Here is a 25,355-nt window from a genome sequence, read left to right as displayed (position 1 = left end):
ATTTCATTATGTAATTTTACAAAATTGCTTTGTAAGATCATTAATTTAAACAATTCCAGTAGCAAGGACTTTTAAAGGCTCACATGTAGCTATTTTTGGTTTTGAACAAGAAGATAATATACATTTGCATCAAGAGTTTCAATGAGTTCAAATTTTCTAATATCTTGAGCAGTGTTGGAAACTGAAATAGAGACTGCTGTTGAAAGTTTCATAACATTTATTTTCCTATGTTTATACCCACATGCATGATTTTAAATGAACAATTGCAGTCATTTTTGTTCTTGCAATGAGTAGGGAGGAGCCTTGACCTTACAACCCCCAGGATGTTAAAACACTCATTATCTGGATCTTTCTATGATGCTGTTCTTCATGGTGGCCACCATCAGGATCACCAAGGAGATTCCATCCCTGAATAGGCTGAGACTTGAGGGAGGCAGTATAGGGTAGAGGCTAAGATCTTGGATTCTGGAGTCAGGCAGATCTCAGATCCTAACCCAGCTCTGTTACTAATTAGTTGTATAAACTCTCACGTTGCTTAATCTTGCTAAGTATCAAGTTCATGTTAAAAAAAAAAGATTAATAATAGTATTTACCGAATAGATTTGTTGTGGGAATTAAGTGAGATGATGCAATGAGAAATTCTGAGTACAATAGCTGATGAAGAGTAAACACTTAAAAAAATGTTCGTTAGTGCTATGACATCATCATTGTCATTGTTATCATCATTATTGGCACAAGAAGCAGGAAAACTTTTGAAGGAAATGGGAGATCCCTGTAACCCTGATGTGGCTATAGGTTATGAAACAGCCCTGGAGGGTCAGTCTGTGTGGACCCATTCAAGGGAAGCACCCAGAGGTGTAGAGGAAGAAATTTTGGACAGGATGACTTTGAAGGTCTTATTTAGAACTGTAGCTGTTTTATCCTCAGCCATTAAGTAAATATGTCTGCTCTTAAATATGAAGGGGTTAAGTATGAAAGGAATTCATTTATTCATTCAAAATCTATTTATTAGCTGCCTATTTTGGATCTGACAAGTACTGTTTTAGAAACTGGGGCACAGCCTTGAATTAAAAAGATGAAACCTAACTTCATGGAATTTGCATACCTGGGAGAACGCAAACAATGCATCAAAAAAGATAAAATATATGATGTGCCAGATAGTGAGACATGTTACGAAGAAAAATGAAAAACAAAACATAGAAGAGTGATAGTTGATTCCAGGTGGGAGTTGCTATTTAAAATAGGATGGTCAAAGAAGGCCTCACAGAGAAGGTGACATTTTAATCAAAGAACCAAAGGAGATGAAGGATGAAGGAAAGAACATTCTGGGCATGGGAGAAAGCAAGTGCAAAGTTTTGAAACTGAACCTGACTATTTTGCTTAGCAAAGAACAAGAAGGGACCATTGGGCCAGAGTGGAGGGAGCTATAGACAGAATCCCAGGGGACCAGATCTGAGAGGTGGGTTGGGAGGGCAGCAAATTATTTAAAACCTTCTAAACCATTTAACGGAGAAGGCAATGGCACCCAACTCCCGTTCTCTTGCCTGGAAAATCCCATGGACAGAGGAGCCTGGTGGGCTGCAGTCCATGAGGTCGCTAAGAGTTGGACACGACTAAGCGACTTCACTTTGACTTTTCACTCTCATGCATTGGAGAAGGAAATGGCAACCCACTCCAGTATTCTTGCCTGGAGAATCCCAGGGACGGGGGAGCCTGGTGGGCTTCCATCTCTGGGGTCGCACAGAGTTGGACACGACTTAAGTGACTTAGCAGCAGCAGCAGCAAAACATTTAAGGACTTTGGATTTTACTCTGAGAGAGAAGACCCTTAGTAGCTTTTGAAAAGAAGAAATAACATGATTTGACTTACTTTGCAAAAGTATTGATTTGCTTGAGTTGAGAATAGAATATAGGGAAGCAAGGCCAAAAATGTGTTAGGATAATGCAGGTGAGCAGGTTAGTTACTTGGATCAGGGTGGCCGTGGTGGGTGTGGAAGAAAGTGATAAGCTTCTGGATATATTTTAAAGGGCAAACCATCAATATTTGTTGCTGAGTTGGATTTGGATTATAAGAGAAAGTGATGAAACTAGCTTGATTCCAAGGTTTTTGCTATGAGGTAAAGAGGGTGGGTATAATCATAAGGGATTTGATTTAGGTCATACCTGAATGATCTAGTGGTTTTCCCCACTTTCTTCAATTTAACTCTGAATTTGGCAATAAGAAGTTCATGATCTGAGCCACAGTCAGCTCCCCATCTTGTTTTCGCTGACTTTATAAGGCTTCTCCATCTTTGGCTGCAAAGAATATAATCAATCTGATTTTGGTGTTGACCATCTGGTGATGTCCATGTGTAGAGTCTTCTCTTGTGTTGTTGGAAGAGGGTGTTTGCTATGACCAGTGTGTTCTCTTGGCAAAACTCTATTAGCCTTTGCCCTGCTTCATTCTGTATTCCAAGGCCAAATTTGCCTGTTACTCCAGGTGTTTCTTGACTTCCTACTTTTGCATTCCAGTCCCCTGTAATGAAAAGGACATCTCTTTTGGGTGTTAGTTCCAAAAGGTCTTGTAGGTCTTCATAGAACCATTCAGCTTCTTCAGCGTTATTACTTTGCCAACAAAGGTCTGTCTAGTCAAGGCTATGGTTTTTCCAGTCGTCATGTATTGCCCTGCTTCATTCCGTATTCCAAGGCCAAATTTGCCTGTTACTCCAGGTGTTTCTTGACTTCCTACTTTTGCATTCCAGTCCCCTATAATGAAAAGGACATCTTTTTTGGGTGTTAGTTCCAAAAGGTCTTGTAGGTCTTCATAGAACCGTTCAACTTCAGCTTCTTCAGCGTTATTACTTTGCCAACAAAGGTCTGTCTAGTCAAGGCTATGGTTTTTCCAGTCGTCATGTATGGATGTGAGTTGGACTGTGAAGAAAGCTGAGTGCCGAAGAATTAATGCTTTTGAACTGTGGTGTTGGAGAAGACTCTTGAGAGTTCCTTGGACTGCAAGGAGATCCAACCAGTTCATCCTCAAGGAGATCAGTCCTGGGTGTTCTTTGGAAGGAATGATGCTAAAGCTGAAACTCCAGTACTTTGGCCACCTCATGCAAAGAGTTGACTCATTGGAAAAGACTCTGATGCTGGGAGGGATTGGGGGCAGGAGGAAAAGGGGACGACAGAGGATGAGATGGCTAGATGACATCACCGACTCTATGGACGTGAGTTTGAGTGAACTCCAGGAGTTGGTGATGGTCAGGGAGGCCTGGTGTGCTGCGATTCATGGGGTTGCAAAGAGTCAGACACGACTGAGCGACTGAACTGAACTGAACTGAAAGAGGGTGGTTTGTCATTTACTATGATAGGGATATGAAGAGGAATAGATTAATAAGAGTGAAAGATCACATGTTTGTAGATACAGATAGTAGGTATAGAGAAATGGTATAAAATTTTAATGCGTGCTGAGTGCGAAGTCTCTTCTGTCGTGTCTGACTCTTTGTGACCCTGTGGATGGTAACCCGCCAGCCTCCTCTGTCCATGGGATTCTCCAGGCAAGAATACTGGAGTGGGTTGCCATGCCCTTCTCCAGGGGAACTTCCTGACCCAGAGATCAAACTTGCATCTCCTGCTGTTCTTGCATTGTGGACGGATTCTTTACCCCTGAGCCAATGGGGAAGCCCTATTTTTTTTTTTTTTTTAATACTCACTAACTTTCAGTGTGCATGCGTGCTAAGTCACCTCAGTCATGTCCAACTCTTTGTGACCCTATGGACTGTAGCCCACTAGGCTCCTCTGTCCATGTTCTCCAGGCAAGAATACTGGAGTGGGTTGCTGTGCCCTCCTCTAGGGACTCTTCCTGACCCAGGGATCAAACCCTTGTCTCATGTCTCCTGCATTGGCAGGCAGCTTCTTTAGCACTAGTGCCACTTGGGAAGCTCATTAAATATCAGATGCCATCCAGATAAAGATGTTGAGTAGACAAAAGGCTCATTGAGTCTGGAGCTCAGGAATTAGTAGATCAGGACTGGAAAAGTACATTTATGAATGTATTGAAATGGCATTTGAAACTACAAGATTAGGTAAGGTCAGCAATGGAGTGAATGCAGATAGAAAAGATGCAAAGCTCAATAAATGAGACCAAAAACACTGCAAAATTTAGAATGAAGATTGGCAAGGAGGAATCAGTGAAGAATTCTGGGAGACAGAGAAGTTGGGGGAAAAACAAGGGAGTTTGGGATCCTAATTGTCAAGTGAAAAAAATGTGTTTTTAGGACCAGGAACTGTCCATTAGATTTAAAAACATGAAGGTCATTGGTGACCTTGACACTGAATGAATAGAAAGCTGATATGATTTGGAAATTAACCTGAGCTTGCCTCTATTCATTAATAGAACTCCAGGTGGACAAACTGAACTAAAGGCTTGAACACAGACAGAAATAGGACATGGCGTCTGAAGAAGCACCAGCCGTACTGGGTAAAGTAATGAGAAATTTGCCCAGGGGAGCTCACTGATGAACGGGAGCTAGGAGAACTGCAGAGCTCATATTGCATTCATGTCACAACCTGGGGAGGCAATGGCAGCTAAAAATAAGTCCACTGCCCACTTGACTGATACTGTGGCATTAAAAAAATTAACTATTCATATATTTTTATTTAAAGGTATGGCCTATATGTGTAATTCTGTATAGAATGCTTTTGAATCTCACCTAAGGTCTTTAGATTTCCCTTATGTCTCCTCAAAGCAGTTCCTTTTAGTACTCATAGCATAAAACTACCATCTTGGTAATTATGTTTATTAAATGAATTAGGGAGTGGAAAAAAAAAAACTATAGTCATTCAATTTTCATCTGGGGCAATCTTAAACTTCAGTTTATTCTGCTTGTTCAACTTCATTCAGTTATACAACTTGGGATTTTTCAACAAAGCTGATTTGATCTTATAAGTCTTCCTGTGATACTCTCTAAATTGCTGGAAGATGCCTATAGAAAGGGGGTCAGCCCTCTTACTGTCTGGATTATACCTGAGACACAGCTTCTTCCATTTCCTACTATGGAAAATGTCTGTGCTTAGTAATTACCTAAGGCCATTAAAATATCTCTTCTTAGCCTACCCCAGGGTCCCTGGCAATTTGCAGCTATGATGTATGGCTTTCATTATTAGTGAAACTATAGATAGGCATTCACCTTGAGTGTTCTCTGGAATTGGGTTATCCATGGGGGTATTGCTGGGATCAGACACCAAGGCTGAAGCATGTAATCAGATTATTAGCAAACGGATGGGAAGTCCACGGCATTAGTGGAGCTGCAAAAAGCTTCTGATTATAACGTGCAGGCTGATCAGAAGTTTTCTAAACAGCACTATGTCCTTTTCCTTCAGTCAATATAGTTATCTCAGTAAAAATTAAAGTAATTAAAAATACTTATTTTGCATCTACTGTGAACAATATTACCTTGCTATCTAAAAAGGCATCACTATACACTTTTTGTTAATGGTGCTTCGACTGTTTATTCACTGTTCAGAGGCAATGTATTAACTAAGAATAATATCACAAGTGAAGGTGAAGATGTGAGGTTTTTCTCTGCCATTACTAACAGTGTGAGTCTAAGTTAGATATTTATTATTTCAGAGACTCAGGTTACTTACAAAATGGAAACAACATTTACCTCCCATGATGTAGACTAATAGTGTTTTTGATATAATACACTCATTCTAATAAATGGTATGATTTCCCCATAAAATATTTTATTTACTCTAAATCCTACCTGAAGTACCAGACTCAACTGTAAATCATAATGAATATTTTCAGTAAAATTTAATCCCTTTTCAAAGGATTTATCTTATAAGCAATCATATTAAAAAGTATGTACCATGAGCACCTGATGTGTGTGACACTCTGTGTGTGTGTGTGTGACAGACAATCTACTTAGTGGACGAGGTTGTTGACTGCAGCCCTTTCAAATATGGGTGTTGAAGTTTTCCCCTTTGACCCTACCTTGTCCCATAGCCCCTCTCTTAGGATACTCTTTAGTCTTAAAATTGTCCTTGGAGCACTCTAGGAAGGCATCCTCAAGGGGCATCAGGGGGTGGCAGTTACCTTGCTCTTACAGTGATGTATTGGAATGGACAGAGGGACGCTGCTGCCCTTGCGATGCCTGGACACTGGTCCTTATCGGATTGGCCATCAAGGACGTTAAGTGGTGCTGAGGAACTCACAACAAGCCTCTCTTGTCCACTCATCAACATATTCATGTCAGATTTCCCCCTCTTGGATGTCTGTTCCCAGTTAGAAAATAAGTGAAACTTCCATATCGTGATGTGTTTACTATGATACATAGGCTTCCCTGGTGTCTCAGACAGTAAAGAATCCACCTGCAGTGCGGGAGACCTGGGTTCGAACCCTGGGTTGGGAAGATCTCCTGAAGGAGGGCATGGCAACCCCTCCAGTATTCTTGCCTGGAGAATCCCATGGACGGAGGAGCCTGGCGGGCTAGCCACAGTCCATGGGGTCACAAAAAGTTGGGATGACTGAGTGACTAAGCATAGCACAGCACACATAGCAACAGCAGGAAAAAAAAAAAAAAGCTTCTGTAGAATAAAATAGCTGTTCTGTATTAATTCTTACACCTCCATTTTCTATTGTAAAGTGTTTGATTCAATGTATTTAGCCTCTGGGCTTCCCTGGTGGCTCAGCAGTAAAGAATTCCCCTGCAATGCAAAGATAGCATTCGGATCAGGGATATCCCCTGGAGAAGGAAAAGGAAACCCACTTCAGTATTCTTGCCTGGGAAATCCTATGGATAGAGGAGCCTGGGGGACTACCGTCCACGGGTCAAAAAAAGAGTCAGACATGAGGGAGCAACTAAATAACAGCAATTCTTAAGCCTCATCCTTATTGGGAGAATAAGACAGTTAAGGATATTGTTTCACTATTAGGTGAACAATTCCTGGAAGGAAAATATTTCCCCACTGAGAAATACCACCGTGTCTTCAGATTTCTGAAACAAATGTAAAATCATGTAAGAGAGAAAATGGTCCATTTTCTGGTCTTGGAGGTTTGTCATGAGTCACTCGTGTTTGAATTCTTTATTTTTCCCCGCAGCTTTCTTCAGATATTCACACAGCATACGGTTCAAAGACTTTTCGGATATTCACAGAATTATGCAGACACCACTACCGTCATTTTAAAAATAGTTTCATCACATTAAAAGGAAACCTTTTACCCATTAATGTCACCTCTCTTTTCCTCCCTTTCCCAAAAACTAGGCAACCACTTATTTACAGATTTGCCTACTTTGGACATTTCATATAGTATAAATGGAATCATACACTATATGATGCCTTCATTCTTTTTGGAAACTGTTTTCAAGGTTTATCCAACTTGTGGCATGTACTAATGCTTCATTTTTTATTGCTAAGTAATACATTTTTGTGTGGATATACCATGTTTTATTTACCCATTCCTTAGTTTAGCAACATTGATTTGTTTCTCATTTTTGGCTATGGTGAATAGTGCTGCCGTGGACATCTCTGTACAAGTTTTAGTGTGGACATGTATTTTCATTTAGGTTAATACTTAGGAGTTGAGTTGCTGGATCATGTGGCAGCTCTCATGGTTAATCTTTTGAGGAACCGCTAGACTTTTCCAAAGTGGCTGTACCGTTTCACAGTACCAGTGTATGAATGTTCAGATTTCTCTACAGCCTCGTTAGCATTTGCTACTATTTTTCTTTTTGATTATAGCCATCCTCATGGGTTTGAACGGATATGTCTTTTTATTTACATTTCTTCAATAGCTCATGATGCTGGGCATCCTTTCATGTGTTTGTTGACAATTTATGTATCTTCTTTTTAGAAACGTTCATTTAGATATTGTATGCATTTTAAAATTAGGTTGTTTGTCTTTATTGTTGAATTTAAATTAGAGTTCCTTATATATTCTAGTTACAGTTGCTTAGCAGATGTATGATTTGCAAATATTTTATCGCATTCTCTGTATTATCTTACTTTATGTTCTTACTTTTATGCATTTATTAGAAGCATCTTTTAAAGTGCAGAGGTTCTTATTTTGATAGAGTCCAATCTACAGAACTTACTTTTCTTTCACATTCATAATTTTAGTGTCATCTCCTTGAAGACCAAGGTCATGAAAATTTACTCCTATATTTATTTCCTTTTGAGAGTTTTATAGTTTTAGCTCTTACTGGTAGTGTTCTCATCTGTTTTGAGCTAATTTTTGTGAAAATTGAAGTCTAGTTTTTTTTTTTTTTTTTCTTATGGGTATATAGTTGTACCGGCACCATTTCTTGAAAAGACTCATTTTTTCAACCATTGAACTGTCTTGTTACTTTGGTCAAAAATCAATTGATGATCATTGCAGTTGTCTAATTCTAGACTCTCAGTTCTATTCCACTGACCTAAATGTCCACACTTAGGCTAGTATCACATTGCCTTGATTGCCATACACTTCCAATATGTTTTGACGTTGGGAATTATGAGACCCAATATTTTTTTTCCAAATTGTTTTGAGTACTCTAGGTCTTTTGTATTTCTATAGACTTCAGTATCAGTTTGTCAGTTTCTGAGAAATGTCAGCTAAGTTTTGGTAGATAGAATTGAATCAGTAAATTGATATGAATATTGCCATCTTGACATTAAGTCTTTGGATTTCAGAATGTAGGCATCTTCATATTTACTTAGATCTTTAATTTCTTTTAGCAGTGTTTTGGAGTTTTTATAATATGAATTTTGTACTTCTTTTGTTTATTTTTAACCATTTAATTCTTTTTGATCCTGTTGTAAATGAAATTGTTTCTTTAGTTTCATTTTGAGATTGTTCATTGATAGTATATAGATATACAATTGATTTTTATGTATTGATCTTGTTCCCTGCCACCTTGCAGCATTTTTTAATTAGTTCTAGTAGATTTTTCATAAATTCTTAGGATTCTATATATGCAGAATCATGTTGTTTGCTAGTAGGATTACTTCTTCTTTTCCAGTATGGATGTCTTTTATTTCATTGTCTTTCCTGGACTGTCCTAACCAGAACTTCTAGTACTATGTTGACTAGAATAAGAACAGACATCTTTGTCTTGGTCCTGATCTTAGGGAGAAATTATCCAACATTAAAAGATGCTTGCTCCTTGGAAGAAAAACTATGACAAACCAAGACAACATATTAAAAAGCAAAGACAATACTTTACCAACAGAGGTCCGTATAGTCAAAGCTATGGTTTTTCTAGTAGTCATGTATGAATGTGAGAGTTGGGCCATAAAGAAAGCTGAGCACTAAAGAACTGAGCGACTGAGTGACTGAACAGCAACAATCAAACATTTCATCATCAAATGTGATGCTAATTGTACTTTTCCATAGGTGCTCTTTATTCAGTTGTAGGAGTGTTCTCTATTTCTAGATTCGTGGTTGTTCAATCACTAAGTCGGGTCCGACTCTGCAGCCCCATGGAGTGCAGCACACTAGGCTTCCCTGTCCTTCACCATCTCCCAGAGTTTGCTCAAACTCATGTCCGTTAATTCACTGATACCATGCAGCCATCTCATCCTCTGTCATCCCCTTCTCCTCCTGCCTTCAGTCTTTCCCAGCAGATTAGGGTCTTTTCCAATGAGTCAACTCTTCATATCAGGTGGCCAAAGTACTGGAGTTTCAGCATCAGTCCTTCCAGTGAATATTCAGGGTTGATTTCCTTTAGGATTGACTGGTTTGATCTCCTTGCAGTCCAAGTAACTCTCGAGAGTCTTCTCCAACACTATAGTTTAAAAGCGTCAATTCATTAAGAATTGATGAATAGGTGTGGAATTTTGCAAATGCTTTTTATTTTTTTTTACATTTATTGAGATGTCTGTGCATTTTGCCCTATATTCTAATACAATATTCTGGTAGTTGATTTTTTTTTAAATGTTAAAACAAGTTTGCATTCTGGTATAAGTCCCACTTGGTCACTTAGCAATCATTTTTGTGTGTTCCTGTACTTAGCTTACTTATATTTTATTGAGAACTGCTTAAAGTTATCACAAAAAAATATAGGGAGGAAACAGTTCATCTTTCAATATTTTTCTCATCTTTTTCTCCAGGAAGAAAGAAAGATGCACATACACATTCACATGTAATGTACTAGCAAAATACATCCTTGGTGTTTTTATTCAATTTGATGAAAATAATAACTTCTTCTTTCCTGTTTGGTGGTTTTGGCCCCATTATCAATAGAGTCTATTTATGATTTTATTACATTCTTCTCTCAGGCCATAGCGGTGTGCAGTAAGTGAACAAAATTGGTTCCAGGATCCAGAAATTGACAAGGGAATGAACAACTGAATCCAAGAAAACTTTCAAAAACAAGAATAAAGTAAAAATTAGTGGGTGAGTATCTTAAATGATTCCTACTTCCATGGGACTTTACATTTATAAACCTTAGTACTTATTTGATTCAATGACACAGGATCATGGGAAGGAAAGGAAGAAGGATGCTGAAACATTGTAAAGAGGAAATAGAGCTGAGAATAGAGGGTGAGTTTGTTCTGGGTCTCATTTTACCCATCATTGTGTCTCCTTGGTGTTAACAGCTGTGGGCTCAGCAGCTCCCTTTTATGTTACAGAATCAAACATTAGCCACATTGAAAATCTTAGTAAAAATCTGGTGCAATAAATCACTCCTGTGCTATATTCAGGGAGAAGGCAATGGCACCCCACTCCAGTACTCTTGCCTGGAAAATCCCATGGACGGAGGAGCCTGGTGCACTGAAGTCCATGGGGTCACTAGGAGTCGGACACGACTGAGCGACTTCACTTTCACTTTTCACTTTCATGCATTGCAGAAGGAAATGGCAACCCACTCCAGTGTTCTTGCCTGGAGAATCCCAGGGATGGGGGAGCCTGTGGGCTGCCGTCTATGAGGTCACACAGAGTTGGACACGACTGAAGCGACTTAGCAGCAGCAGCAGCAGTGCGATATTCAGGCTTTCCTATCCATAAATAAAATTGCTATGCTAACTTTCCTAACAAATCCTGGCATCCTGAAACCTTACCTATAGTTACCTATTCAGTAACTGTAGGTAAGGTTCACATGTTTTAATTAATACTAACCACATTTAATCCTCAACAACATGATGGGGTGAGATATCATTATCCCTATTTTATAGATGGGGAAACTGAAGCCTAGCATGCACTTTGCTTGGAATCATCCAGTTAATAAGGCAGAATCTGAATCTTTCTGACTCCAGAGGTAGTATTCTTACTATTATGCTGTCAGTGATCTGATTTCTCTGTGTCTGGGAAGTAGTATATGAAAAATAGCTGATACCTAGATTAGTTTAATAAATTCATTGCATTGTGTAGAGCTGGTAAGGTTGTGTTGATTTTTCTTCTCAAACCAAACCACATTTCATCTTGAACCCACTAAACAGAGAGAAGATGGTAACTACAGTCTCTTTTTTAATAATATCTTACATGGAAATAAATCTTCTTTTTTGAATGACACTCTTTCATCCTCTGGTGAAATTTACTTATACTCCCCATTAGGTCCACCACATGTCATGGTGAGGGGAGAAAAAAAGCAATTCTTAGCTCTCATAAAGTCCAGCATTGATGACTTCAAGTTGATGTATTGACACTGCCGAAGGAGGGAGAGGCGTAGAAATGCAATTCACAATCTTATATGATTTGTTCTGGTGTGGACAGAGCCTGATAAGTAGGGTTCAGATGTCCACACACTCAAGTTTAGGATCTGTCAAACCATCATTCATTCACTTCACTGTAAAGAACTGTTTATTTACTGTTTATTATTACAGGTTCTAAAAGCACATCACATGTTAGTATCCTCTGGCGCATAGTATGAGTCTGATGTTGGCTGCTCTGTTTGTATTTGCGGTGACTCTGGTCTGCCCTTCGTCCCCTCTCTTCCAATATAAAAAGTGACCCAACATTATACAGCAAAATGTGCTCCTAATATCAGTTGGAAGTTAGTATTAAAAAATTGTGGCATGGTAATGCTTTGCTGTTTAATAATTAAGTGAGGTTAAGAATGATTATAGAGAAGGTCACTGGGTATAGTGGAAGTTTACTTTGGACCTGAAGCCAGGAGCTGCGGGATGCCCAGTATCACAGCCCGACCTGGGTCTGAGAAATTACAAAATGTGAGGGTAGGTCAGGGAGTAGGAGGGTGACCCCTAGGAATAGAAGACCCGTGTCTGATGGTAGGACTGCCACCAAAGGGGGTACCCAAAGTTCAAATAATACTTTAAAGTGAAATGTGGCAAACTCACATTCATTAAAAATTAATACTATTTAGTTCTAGCGAGTATTCATGGAAACGGACGCTCATGTATTTCTGACATGAGTAACAATATTTTCCCAGAGCGTAATTTGGCAGTATTGTTCAAGAGTTGCTGTATTGTCGTTGGCATATCCATCTGTAATTTTCTCCTGGGCATGTCCGTACGTCATCTTGTTTGCTGAGTTGTCATTTCCAATGGCCACACTATATTCTGTTATGTGGATGCACCATGCAGTTTCTTAACATCGCGCAGTCCATTATTGTACTCTTAGGCTGTTTCCAATTTTCTACTATCATAAGTGGGTCTGTTAGCAGGAGTTGGTAAGACATATTTTGAAATCAGAAGATGATAATTGTTAAACCCAGAAATTAGGTACATTGATATTTAGTACAGGTGTATTCTACTTTTGTGTGTGCTTGAAATTTTTTCCAATTATTGAAACCAGTTCAGGTATGTTGGGCTACACCATGTCTTTGCTGCTTTGCCTGGTCTTTCTCTGGTGGCAGTGAGTGGGGGCTACTATTCATTATGGTGTGGGGCTTCTCATTGTGGTGGTTTCTCTTGTTGTGGAGCACAGGCTGTAGAGCGCAGGCTCAGTAGTTGTGGCGCAGGGGCTTAGTTTACTCCATGGCTTGTGACTGAATTGATCTGACCAAGGATTGAACCCGTATCCCCTGCATTGGCAGGCAGATTCCTATCCACAACACCACCAGGGAAGTCCAATAATTTTTAAATGATCAGACTTGATTAGTAGTTAGGGGAGGAAGGGAGTGAACTCTGATTGTGGGGCTCAGAAGGTTAGGTGTGTTGGTGCCTTGTGATGGGAACGGCTGCACTTCTTTACTTTATCTGGCTTTGAGAATTAGTCTCTTAGCATCCCAGAACTCAGAAGAAACTGACCTCAAACACATACCTTGGAAAGACGATTGACCCTGATATAAAATGTGTCCTGGCATAGAATGTCATATTCTTGACTAAGCCAGTCTGGGTCTTGTGTCTGTTGCTATTCCTAAAACTTCTGGTCTACCATGAGATCTTAGGACTGAGTCACTTAATTTCCTGACTTCCAGTTCTTGCACTTTCTGCTCTCTTCCTTTGTCTTAGAAGTAGAAATTCTGGGAATCTCTTTCAGGAAAGTGCTGAATCATCTCATGGGCTGGGCTCACACCCAGGAAATCAAAGTATGTTAGGGTTTAAACTAATTGAAAACAAGCCTCTGAGGTCTTCACAAATTAACATAACTCCTTGACCAGCACAGGTGGCCTCTCTTTGTATAAGAGGTGGTCCCTCTGAAATCATGTGCTAATTGAACTTACAGAAATCTAATGATGTGTTAATAGTTCTTTGGAAGAAATTTAAAGTTAGCCATCTTCTAACATGTTTCTATCACAATGAATCACCTCACCCTCCTTTCATTTCTTGGTAAATCTGGATGTGGGTTTAGAATATCAAGAGAGTATATATGGAGCTGTATAACCTTCATCACAATCTAAGTAGAACATTTCTATCAACCTAAAAAGAAACCTCTTGCCCACTTTCCCTTTCTACCCACAGACCTAAGACGACCACTATTTCAGTCTCTATAGATTTTCCGTTTCTGGATGTTTTACATGCATGGATCATATAACATGTGCATTTTTATATCTTGCTTTTTTTCACTGAGCATGATGTATTTGAAGCTCATCATGTTTTAGTGTGTATCAGTATTTCTGTTGCTTTTTATTGCCAAATAGTTTTCCATTGTATGGATATATATATTTTGCTTGTTTATTCACCAATTGATAGACATTTGGATTCTTTACACTTTAGGACTATTGTGAATAATGCTGCTATGAACTTTTGTGTACAGTCTTTGTATAGACATATATTTTTACTTCTCCTGGGTAGATACTCAGGAGTGGAATTCTTATATCACATGATAACTGTGTATTTAACTTTTAAAGAAACTGCCAAACGTTTTCCAAAGTGGTGGCATCATTTTACATTCTCAACAGCAATATATGATGGCATTTCTTTATGCCATCGCTGCCTCTAGTGTTGTCTGGTTCATAGACATTTCAGTGGATAATGGCGGGTTGGGCATTTCTACAAAGGCTGTGATCTAAACTAGAATATAGATGGGTCTTAGCATCATGTATTCCTTTTAACCTTTTTTCTGCTTAGGACATTGGAGGGTTCAAAATCCACCTGGACCAGTCAATCACACTTTGAAGCAAAATTCCAATAATGTGCTTGTGTCTACACATGCCTGTATCCATGGTAAATGCACTTCCAATTGGAGGACACTGTTTTCTCTTCTTTGCTTTTATAAAATATTTAATTGAATTCTTTAGTCTGTTCAAGTAAAACATTAATTTTAGCTTATGGAGGTTATTTTCATAGCTCTTGATACCTTTCTTGGGCTTCCCTGGTGGCTCAGCTGGTAAAGAATCCGCCTGCAATGCGGGAGACCTGGGTTTGATCCCTGGGTTGGGAAGATCCCCTGGAGAAGGGAACAGCAACCCATTCCAGTATTTTGGAGTGGAGAATTCCATGAATTGTATAGTCCATGGGGTTGCAAAGAGTCGGACATGACTGAGCGACTTTCACTTTCATTTGATACCTTGCTTAGATATTCACTAGTAAAGAGACTTGACATTAATGGAAGAAAGAAAGTCTTAGATTGTGCAACACTCATTTGTAAGAACTGAGGAGAGGAATGGAATTTTTGAATCAACTGGTGACTCTTCCAGCAGGAAAGGAGTCACACTTTGAGAGTCATTTTGTCTTTCATCTAACATAGCTTTAGCAAAAATTGTTAAATTTTTTAACATTTTATATTTAAAATTTTTAACATTTAAAATTTTTTTCCCAGCAAGAATTGCAAATTGAATGGCCTGGTTTCCCTCCTTATATTGTATGCACACATACCACAGAGACTTGGCCTCCTGACGCCAGGGATTCTGCTACTGTCAATGCATCAGAGCTGCTCAGTGCTCTGTGCCATGGAGCACAGAAGAGAAATGAAAGTTACAGCCTTACCCTTCAGGCGTGAACACTTGAGGTGGGAAGACACAAATCAGGGCAGTAGACCACAATGCTTTAAAATAAATCACCAAACTGCATATATTCTAGGAATATAAAGGTGGACTCTAAGGTGTGGTGGTGAGAACCCTGAGGGACAGTTTCCTAGTCTAAATTGGAGATAGTGCAGAATACAAAAATTTCTAGAATTCCTACTAATATAGAATTGGAAGGAACCTAAATTATCCTGATATCTGGCTGAGCAAATATCATATTTTCTGTTATAAGTTTAAAAATTACATATATCTCAACAATGGTAGGAAAGGAAATTTGAATAGCAGAAGTAGATGGGTATTATTGTCTTTGTCTCTATTACTATTATGGCTGTCTTCTTAAAAAAATTTTATTTTATATTGGCATATAGTTGATTAACAATGTTGTGTTAGTTTCATATGTACAGCAAAGTGATTCAGTTATACATATACACGTATCTATTCTTTTTCATGTTCTTTTCCCAATTAGGTTATTATACAATACTGAGCAGACTATGCTACAGAATAGGTCCTTGTTGGTTATCTATTTTAAATATAGCAGTGTAGACATGTCAATCCCAAACCCTCAGTCTATCCCCTACCCCATCCTTCCCACCTGGTAACCATAAGTTCATTCTTTAAGTCGGTGAGTCTATTTCTGTTCTGTAAATAAATTCATTTGTATCATTTTCTAAAAATTCACATAAAGTGGTATATGATATGTGTCTTTCTCTGACTTATTTCACTTAGTGTGATAATCTCCAGGTCTATCCATGTTGCTGCAAATGGCATTATTTCATTCTTTTTAATGGCTGAATAATACTCCATTGTATATATGTGCCACTGTCTTAGGTGAGAGAAAGAAAAGGGAGGAAGGGGTCTCAATCTAGGACACCTTCAGTTACGAGTTGCTTCTCTCTGTGACTGAATATTGTCCCTTAAATGGGTAGTTTAGCATACTTTTCCAGTTACTTTTAACCAGCCTCTACTTCATATAAACCAAGGGCATGTATATTTGGAGACTAAGACACAGGTTGGAAAAATTCTGAAAATTACATCAGTTAATAGCAAAACTTATGAAGAGACAAACAAACACAAAAATTCAATCTTTTACTTCTGTAACTTGAAATCTCTTGCAGGTTCAAAAATTCACAAACACATTATTTTCATTATTTTTTTAAGATGTGATTACTGATTGGTTTCAGTTTAGTTATACCTGAAAGTATTTTTTTAGGAGAGGATTAAAAATCCTCCAGTAGATAAATTTGACATATTCTATGCTATTATTTTGTTTTCAATATAAAGTCATTTAAGATATACTTATTTTTCTTCTTGGATCCTTCATTCAAAGCATACACTGTAATATTCTATCTACAGAAATGTCATTAAGTCCACCATAAAATTAAAGGCAGGCATTTATCAATTTCATAAAATAACAAAAGCTTATATTCTTTTAGACATTGGTAATAACTAGATCATAAATAGAACTTTATCTAAATTTGAAGATGAGAAAACTGAATCTCAGAGAACTAAAATCTCCCAAGATCACACAGTTAGTTAGAGACAGAGGCTAGATTCAAAATGAGATCTGTCTGCCCAAAATTATAAAATTTTGTTTCATTTATTCCAAAGTTAAAATACCCTCATAATCTAAAAACTCTGATAATGCTCCTTTGTTAGCACATAATAAAATATAAAATTAGCAGTAAGCATTTTCTAAATATTGCTTATAACATATTCTCATAGAAAGTCCACCATTTGTAGTTGCTTTATACTCTTTTAGGTTTAGCTTTATCTAGATCATTGTTGTTCAAAATAAATCAAAGCAAAGAATTATATAAAAAATACTAAAATTGGTTATTTATAGCCAGTAGGGTTATGGGTTTAAAAAAAAATTCCTTTTTTTCCCTCTATTTCCCAAATGTCTGCATTTTTAAAATAGCTGCTGTAATTTAGTTGCCTATTATAAGCAAGTATATTATGTACCTTTTCACTGCTATGCCGTCTCTGCCTGGAATAGAGTTAGTACCCAGTGAATACATGTTGACAGAATTAATGGATGAAAACAATGAATGAACTGTGCTAACTTTCTTACATAAATTGTTTATTTTTTAAGTCGTCTTTTAACATGAAGATACTTTATTATTATCATCCTTTAACATGAAGCAACTACAGGTCAGAATGGTTAAGTAACCTGTGTGAAATCAAACAGCTAGTGAGTAAGGAGCTGACATTTAAAAGCATTCTGTTCTATTGTTGTGATCATGAGATTTTTATTTTTACATCTGGAAACTCAGTAATTCTGAAAGTTTAGCATGAACTCTTCTGGAAGGTGGGTAACACTGAACGGAACCAACTTGTTTCTAAGACAAGTGTTTGACAAACTCAGATGGGTAGTTTGGATTTTTCCTCCAGCGAACACCCAGAGCCAGACCTCTCTCACCACCTACTATGGGAACAACACCTCAGATGGAACGAGGGGCTCTGGGAACTGTCTGCTGTCATGCTGGGAAATGTGGACCTGGGTGAATCCTGAATTCTCAGCTTACTTTCCTAGCTACCAACATGTATCCAGTTTTTAAAATTAGAAAAGGAAGAAGAAACTAACTAAGCCTTTCCCTTCTCAGACTAGCATTTTTCTGGATCAGTAAAAGGCCGACAGAACCAGCGGGCCTCCAACTGACTGACTGTGTTGTGTTCTGGGCTCTTGCTGGCTTTTTCACTAAGGCGTTAAGAACGAGCCCCAGATGGTTTCTCTAAACCTAACCTCTGTGCTCCAGGCCTTGGCCAGTCCATCTGGCCTTTCATGCCTATTAATAGATTTTTCACCTGAGCCCAAGAAGTCAGGACTGGAAATGTGCTTGTTTCATTGGTTCCTGTGTGGTCAAGAGATAAATTATTGAAGACCATTGGAAAGATTTAAGCCAAGCCGTGCCTCTTCCCAAAGATAGCAGCAGTTCCTGGCTGTGCAGCCTTGTGTTAACTCCTTTGTCTTGCTGCACGAAGCGGAACTCTGAGAGGGATTCATTAGACCATATTTAAAGTTCCTTCATTCTCATTCTACATACAAGCGTTTCTGATTTTCCTCTACTACTTCCTCCATTCCCAGCCTTGTTTTAATGACGATAATGATCATATTAAATCTTCTGAATTATTTGCCCTTCAGTGGACAGATGTTACAGGCAATAAATGTTATGTTATAATATTCATGATAATAGTTTCCATTTATCTAGTACCACCGATCCTGTTAAGGTATGAATAAAGTACGTATATTTTACAGATGACTATATCTAAGAATGGAGAAGGCAATGGCACCCCACTCCAGTACTCTTGCCTGGAAAATCCCATGGATGGAGGAGCCTAGAAGGCTGCAATCCATGGGGTCACTGAGGGTCGGACATGACTGACCGACTTCACTTTCACTTTTCACTTTCATGCATTGGAGAAGGAAATGGCAACCCACTCCAGTGTTCTTGCCTGGAGAATCCCAGGGACAGGAAAGCCTGGTGGGCTGCCATCTATGGGGTCACACAGAGTCAGACACGACTGAAGTGACTTAGCAATAGCAATAGCAATAGCAATGTCAAAGAAAGAGTAACTAACTTGCCCACTTAACACAGCCATGTTAATGGCAGATCCAGAATAGGAACCTTCTTCTATTATCCAACCCACACTTATTTAAAACTATACCAAATTCTCAATTACTAAAATTTATGGTCATGGCTTTACTCTAGCCACTTAGTGTTTTTTTTCCTCTTCTGAAGCTGACTGTGGTTTGCAGCAAGGAGGATCACATGGTGTCCTGGAAAGAGCAGGGTAAGGGGACACTGTGGGTGTATGCATTTTGAGCCTTATATATCTCCATTAAAAATCCCATGAACGGAGGAGCCTGGTAGGCTTCAGTCCACAGGGTCGCGAAGAGTCGGACACGACGGAGCGACTTCACTTTCACTTTTCACTTTCATGCATTGGAGAAGGAAATGGCAACCCACTCCAGTGTTCTTGCCTGGGGAATCCCAGGGGCGGGGGAGCCTGGTGAGCTGTTGTCTATGGGGTCACACAGAGTCGGACACGACTGAAGCAACTTAGCAGCAGCAGCAGCAGCAGCAGGATAAAAAGTATAGGAAAAAATAAAACTAGTGTCAATATGGGAGTCACCAAAAGCTCACATTCAAAGCAAGAACAAACATAGGCCAGCCAACCAACCAGAGTACACATGTTCCAGCCAAATAAAATAATTTGGAAATTTGCCACACTTTTATGCTCTGAAACAAATCATGTAAGAATTATTTCCTATGTCTATATAAAGAGTATGTGATGTGATTGAAATGTCCCTGGTGGCTCAAATGGTAAGGAATTTTCCTGCAATGCAGGAGACCTGGGTTCGATCCCAGGGTCAGGAAGATCCTCTGGAGAAGGGATGGCAACCCACTCCACTGTTTTTGCCTGGAGAATTCCATGGACAGAGGAGCCTGGCGGGCCACAATCCATGGAGTTGTAAAAAGAGTGGAACATTACTGAGCAATTAACCCATTCACTTTTCACTCATGCTCTAAAACATATATCAAATAAGAATTATTTCCTGTCTCTATATGAAGAGTATGTGATATGATTAAAATGTCATAATGGAGAAAACATTTAATATTTTATATATTCCAGTTCTAATGAAAAATGAAAATTTCCCTAGTCTTCAAGTTTGATTTTAGTGGCTGTCTCAGGACATTATTCTTATTAAATTACTGTTTTGAATGGTATTGATGTCAACTGTTCTTTTTCATTGCCACTAGTCACTAATGTGATCTTGCAGATAAGAAAGCAATAAATGCCTCATGGTCTAAAAAAAAAAACAAAACAAAACTATTTCTTGATAATTTGGGCCTTTTCTCATTGTGTGAGGTAAAGAGTTTTGTACTATTAACTCAGCAGTCTCTAAACTTTCTGTCATACATTTATAATAAAGAATTTTGGAATATTTATCCCAACATATGACTATGTTGTGGTTGTTCAGTCACTAACTCATGTCCGTCTCTTTGCAACCCCATGGACTGCAGCGTGCCTGGCTTCCCTGTCTCTCACCAATTCCCAGAGTTTGCCCAAGTTCTTGTCCATTGCATTGGTGATACTACCCAACCATGGCATCCTCTGTCACCCTCTTCTCCTCTGCTTTCAGTCTTTCCCAGCATCAGGGTCTTTTCCAACGAACTGGCTATTTGCATAAGTATTGGAGCTTCAGCTCCAGCATTAGTCCTTCTAATGAGTATTCAGGGTTGATTTCCTTTAAGATTAACTGGTTGGTTCTCCTTGCAATCTAAGGGTCTCTCAAGAGTCTTCTCCAACACCACAATTCAAAAGCATCAATTCTTCAGCACTCCGCCTTTTTTTGGGTCCAGCTCTCACAACCGTATGTGACTACTGGAAAAACCATAGCCTCGATGATAAGAACCTTTGTTGACAAAGTGATGTCTTTGCTTTTTCACATACTGTCTAGGTTTGTCATAGTTTTCCTGCCAAGAAGCAACCATCTTCTAATTTCATGGCTGCAATATATGAATTTTGGATTGAGTCCTGCCCTGCATTGACCTGCTAGCAATAAGAGCACTCCCATTGAGTATATATTAAATATGAGTAAACATACTTTTTTCTCCATTATTTTACATACAAATAAATGTAATGGTAGTTGTAATATTTTCTTTTCACATCCTATTGATTTACTTTGTGCATCCTTTTATTTTTATATTAATACTACCCTTTTTGTTGTTGTTCAGTGGCTAAGTTGTGTCCAGTTATTTGCAATCCCAAGTACTGAAGCATGCCAGGCTTCCCTGCCCTTCACTATCTCCTGGAGTTTGCCCAAGTTCGTGTCCATTGAGTCTGTGATGCTAACTTACCATCTCATCCTCTGCTGCCCTCTTCTCCTTTTGACTTCAATCTTTCCCCGCATCAGCCTTCTCTTAGGCTTCAGTAATCGGATGTTTTCCTCCCTAATTATCATATCCCTACTTAGTTGCTTGCCAGATCAAAGCTGTTGTGAAGCCATCTTCTGAGGGTCCTGATGTATACAGAGGGTGTGATGTAGGGAAATGGTTTAGGGGGAGTGACATTAGCTTTTTCCTAATACCTAGGTCTTCCCCACTGCCTTCCAAGGGCCAGTTATTAAAGCCTTTTTCTTTTTCTCTGAGTTACTTAAGGCTAAACAGAAACCACTGATTTGAAAACTAGTCATCCAGTCTACTAGCTTGTCTCAGAAATTTGTTGTAAATGATGCAATGAATAAACACACTAAAGAAAAGCATGGCATTTGTTTGTAGTTTCACATAGCAGACCATAAAAAATATATATACTTGGCTGGCAGTAAAATCTATCAAAGTTTTTCAACAGCCCCATATTTTTTACATTCCTTTGCTGCCACCAGCAGCTGCCTCTACATATGTTCCTTGATTTTATGGGTGCATTACAACAGTATCAAAGCTGTTGTAACATTGCAGGCACGTTTTTATGGGGAGCGATTTCAGCACCATGCCATCCGGCTGGCCCACCCCGGCCTTCTGTTGCTGGAAGGAATGGCAAAGGCATTTGAAGAAAGGGATGAAGCATAAGATAGGGAGTGGGTGGCCCAAGATGAATACTGCCTTTCCTCCCTGGCAGGGGAAGGGGTTTGGCATTTGCTTCCTTCAGCAACTCATCAAGGTAACCAACTTCCCTAGAGATGACCAGGAGGACAAAGCATTGGAGCAGCCTCATTTCTTTGGGGAAATAGTCCATGAAGAAGCAAGTTATGACCTCTATCATGACAACACGATATGTGTATGTGGCTGAAGGACAGTGTTTGTGTTCCAGTATGTTGGTCAAATGACTGTATCATTATTGTCATCACATGTAATAATTACATAACGATGTCATTAATATTGAATATTTAGGCTGTATATGTGGGCTTCCCAGGTGGCACTAATAAAAAAGAACCTGCCTGCCAGTGCAGGAGACGTAAAGAGATGTGGGTTCAATACCTGGGTTGGGAAGATCCCGTGGAGGAGGGCATAGCAACCCCCTCCAGTATTCTTGCCTGGAGAATCCCCATGGACAGAGGAAGCTGGCAGGCTACGGTCCGTAGGGTCGCACAGTCAGGCACATCTGAAGAGACTGAGCATGCACTCCTGCAAGCACAGGCTGTATCTCCAGGAGGGATGCATGTCTGAGGATTGCATCTGGGCGGCTCCATTTTTCTCTAGATAGCAAATGAATGGACGGGGTGTAGGTGGCCTTGTTTTCAAGTCCTTAAGGCCCACAGACACCAAATCCTTCCCCCAGACTTGCCTCTGCTTTCTGTACTGGACACAAACCTGAACCTGCCTCGCCTCTGCCTCATGATAAAACATGCCAGGGACTGAGACTAAGGAAGAAGGATGAAGGGATGTGTGTAAAAGAGGAGATGGAGACTTCTGTCTTGGCTTAGAGGACATTAGCTCATGTTGCCACCTTTAAGACCGAACAAAGACTCTTTTGAAGGAAGGGAGGAGACCCACTTATGTTCTTGCTGAAATCATGGTTTAATGCAAGAATTTCTAGAATGGGATGTCAGTCTGTACCAGTTCCAGTGTAGTAAAAGCCTGGATCCTGCAAGTGATCTTAGGTTTCAATTAACCAGATGTTATCTAACCACTTTGAGCATTGCCTTGATGTTCATTGATTGATTTTAATTTTGAAACAGTACACATCCAAGTGTACATTCTCATTTAGCTTCTACCATTCCAGGCTCTATGCTGAACGCTGCCTGGAAATTTGCAGGTTTATTGATGCTAATCAATCTTGAATACTTTTGACAGAAAAGAAACATAGCATTTGTTGGTGCTGAAAGGGAGCCAAGAAATTGGCCAGCGCACCCTCAGTCCACCTTACACCTTACACAGAGGTGCAGAGAGATGGAAAAGTGGTTTCTTCCGGGTATAAAGCAGACTGAATAAGCGGTCAGAAATGAAATCACTGGACACCTTTTCCACTGAATGTTTTCAAAGTGGCTTTTAAATTTAGACTTGGAAGTCAAAGTGTCCTTACCCTATAGGTCGGTACTTCTGATTTGTCTTTCATGTACTCAGACGGTCCTTCTCAAAAGTAATGAGTGTTTGGGGCATATTTTTCCAGGAACGGTGATGGATTGGCATAGCAATCATCTTTCTCTTACATCTGTTGGGCCAGGGCATACCTTTTGAATAGATACACAGCCTGTATAGAGGTTCCATGTGCTCTTTCTGCCTTTTCTTTGCACCATCCTGAATATTTAACATTCTTCCCAGTGGCCCAAACATGATCTGGCTTCATCCCTGTGAATTCCTCTCCTGATATTTTAAACTTAAAAAAAAAAAATCACAGACTCACTAGTATCCTGTTGTATCACAGGTATAACTCTCTTGGTCTCTTTTTGAATATAAATATGTAAAAAATCAAAATGTATACTGTCTTGACATTATTGTTTTAATTACTTCTCGTAAACTTTTTACTTTTTAGGGGAATCATCTGGATTTTTTTAATGCGTGGCATCTCTTTTTTTTTTTTCATAATACCCATTCCTTCTACCACCACCTTGGTCAAAACCCCAAATTAGAAGGTTATCCTGGTTTGCATCTTCTAATGAGAGTGAAAGGAAAAAGAAGCTTAAAAAAAAAAATAAGGATAACTCAAGAAATAGACTCTACTCTAGGCATATTACAAATAGTTTTTTCATCTTTACAATAAATTTTTAAATTCAGTGTTGTTTGGCATTTGACAGATGAAGAGGAGGCTCAGAAGACCTCAGTTACTCCTGCAGATTTTCATGGATGAGCAGTAACACAGACAAGATTCCAACTCTTCTATCTAGCTTCCAAGCTCATGTTTTCTACTGCATCATGTGGCCAGGCTGCACCCGGAGTACATTTATGTCATTTCTCTCATTTAATCCTCATGGTAACTCTCTGGAATGTGTGTTTTAAGTCCGTTTTACAGACAAGGAAACTGAGGCTGAAAGGTGTCATACAATCTGTCCAAGATCACTAAGCCAGTAAGCAGCAGAGCTGAGGTTCAAATTCAAGCTGGTCTAACTCCAGAGTCCATGCTTTTCCTAAACAACCATCTGCCTTTTAAGTGATGGGCGCTCCTGGTGGCTCAGATGGTAAAGAATCTGTCTGCAATGCAGAAGACCTGGGTTTGACCCCTGGGTCGGGAAGATCCCCTGGAGAAGGGAACGGCTACCCATTCCAGTATCCTTGCTGGGATAATCCCAAGGACAGAAGAGCCAGGCAGCTACAGTCCATGGGGTCCCATGGTTGGACAATTAAGTGACTAACACACAATCTGCATATTAACTGCTGAGACCAGAGACAGAGGAGGGAGAAGTTTTGCAAAGTTTACAGCCATAGGGTCACAGAGAGTCAGACCTGACTGAGGAATAATCAGTTTTTTTTAAGTGACATGTATTTATGGACTCTATTTGGATCATACTGCCAATTCTCAATTATTTGTTTAGAAATTAAACCATACTATTATTATTATTTTATCGCAAAGGCAGTAAGCTATTTAGATACATTCAAGCTATTTCCCTGATCACCCTGAATGGTGGGGAATAAATGAAGAACTGAAGAAAGCTATGGAGCTGTCTAGCCAGAAGAAATGGCAACCAAGGGAAGAAGTGACTGAGGTTTCCAATTTTTTCAAGGGTTGCCATATGGAGAAAAGATTCACTTTTATTCTAAATGACTTAATAGATTAGAAGTATAACAAATGATGAGCATAAGCTACAGGGAAAATATTTTGGATGAATATAAAGAATATAAAGCTTTCTAGAAGCCGGAGCTGTCCCAGTATGGAACAGGCCATCTCGGAACGTCGGCAGCGTTCAGGAGTTGCAGGGCAACCACTTGGCAAGGCTACAGTCAGATCTGCTGACATTTAAGGTCCTTGAGATCGGATGATTTTCTGACATAGCTTTGCATCCCGGCGTATTCATTACTGGATGCTTGCCTGCTTCTTCTGCAGAATCTGGGAAGCCTTCCGTAACAGTTGGCACAGGTGGTTTCGGGAA

At 39.3% G+C, this 25,355-nt stretch overlaps 1 long non-coding RNA gene across 1 annotated transcript in view; it reads left to right on the top strand.

The window, feature by feature from the left end:
• LOC129629336 (uncharacterized) overlaps nucleotides 1-25,355 on the top strand; it is a 604,584-nt gene that overhangs the window by 437,539 nt on the left and 141,690 nt on the right. The window contains exon 8 of the long non-coding RNA XR_008703175.1: nucleotides 10,239-10,356. This is a non-coding gene — a long non-coding RNA (uncharacterized LOC129629336). The remainder of the gene's footprint in view (nucleotides 1-10,238; nucleotides 10,357-25,355) is intronic.

The sequence above is a fragment of the Bubalus kerabau genome, chromosome 15, assembly GCF_029407905.1.
Source record: "Bubalus kerabau isolate K-KA32 ecotype Philippines breed swamp buffalo chromosome 15, PCC_UOA_SB_1v2, whole genome shotgun sequence".
In the NCBI taxonomy this organism is placed as follows: domain Eukaryota; kingdom Metazoa; phylum Chordata; class Mammalia; order Artiodactyla; family Bovidae; genus Bubalus; species Bubalus kerabau.
This window is presented reverse-complemented; position numbering and strand designations above follow the sequence as displayed.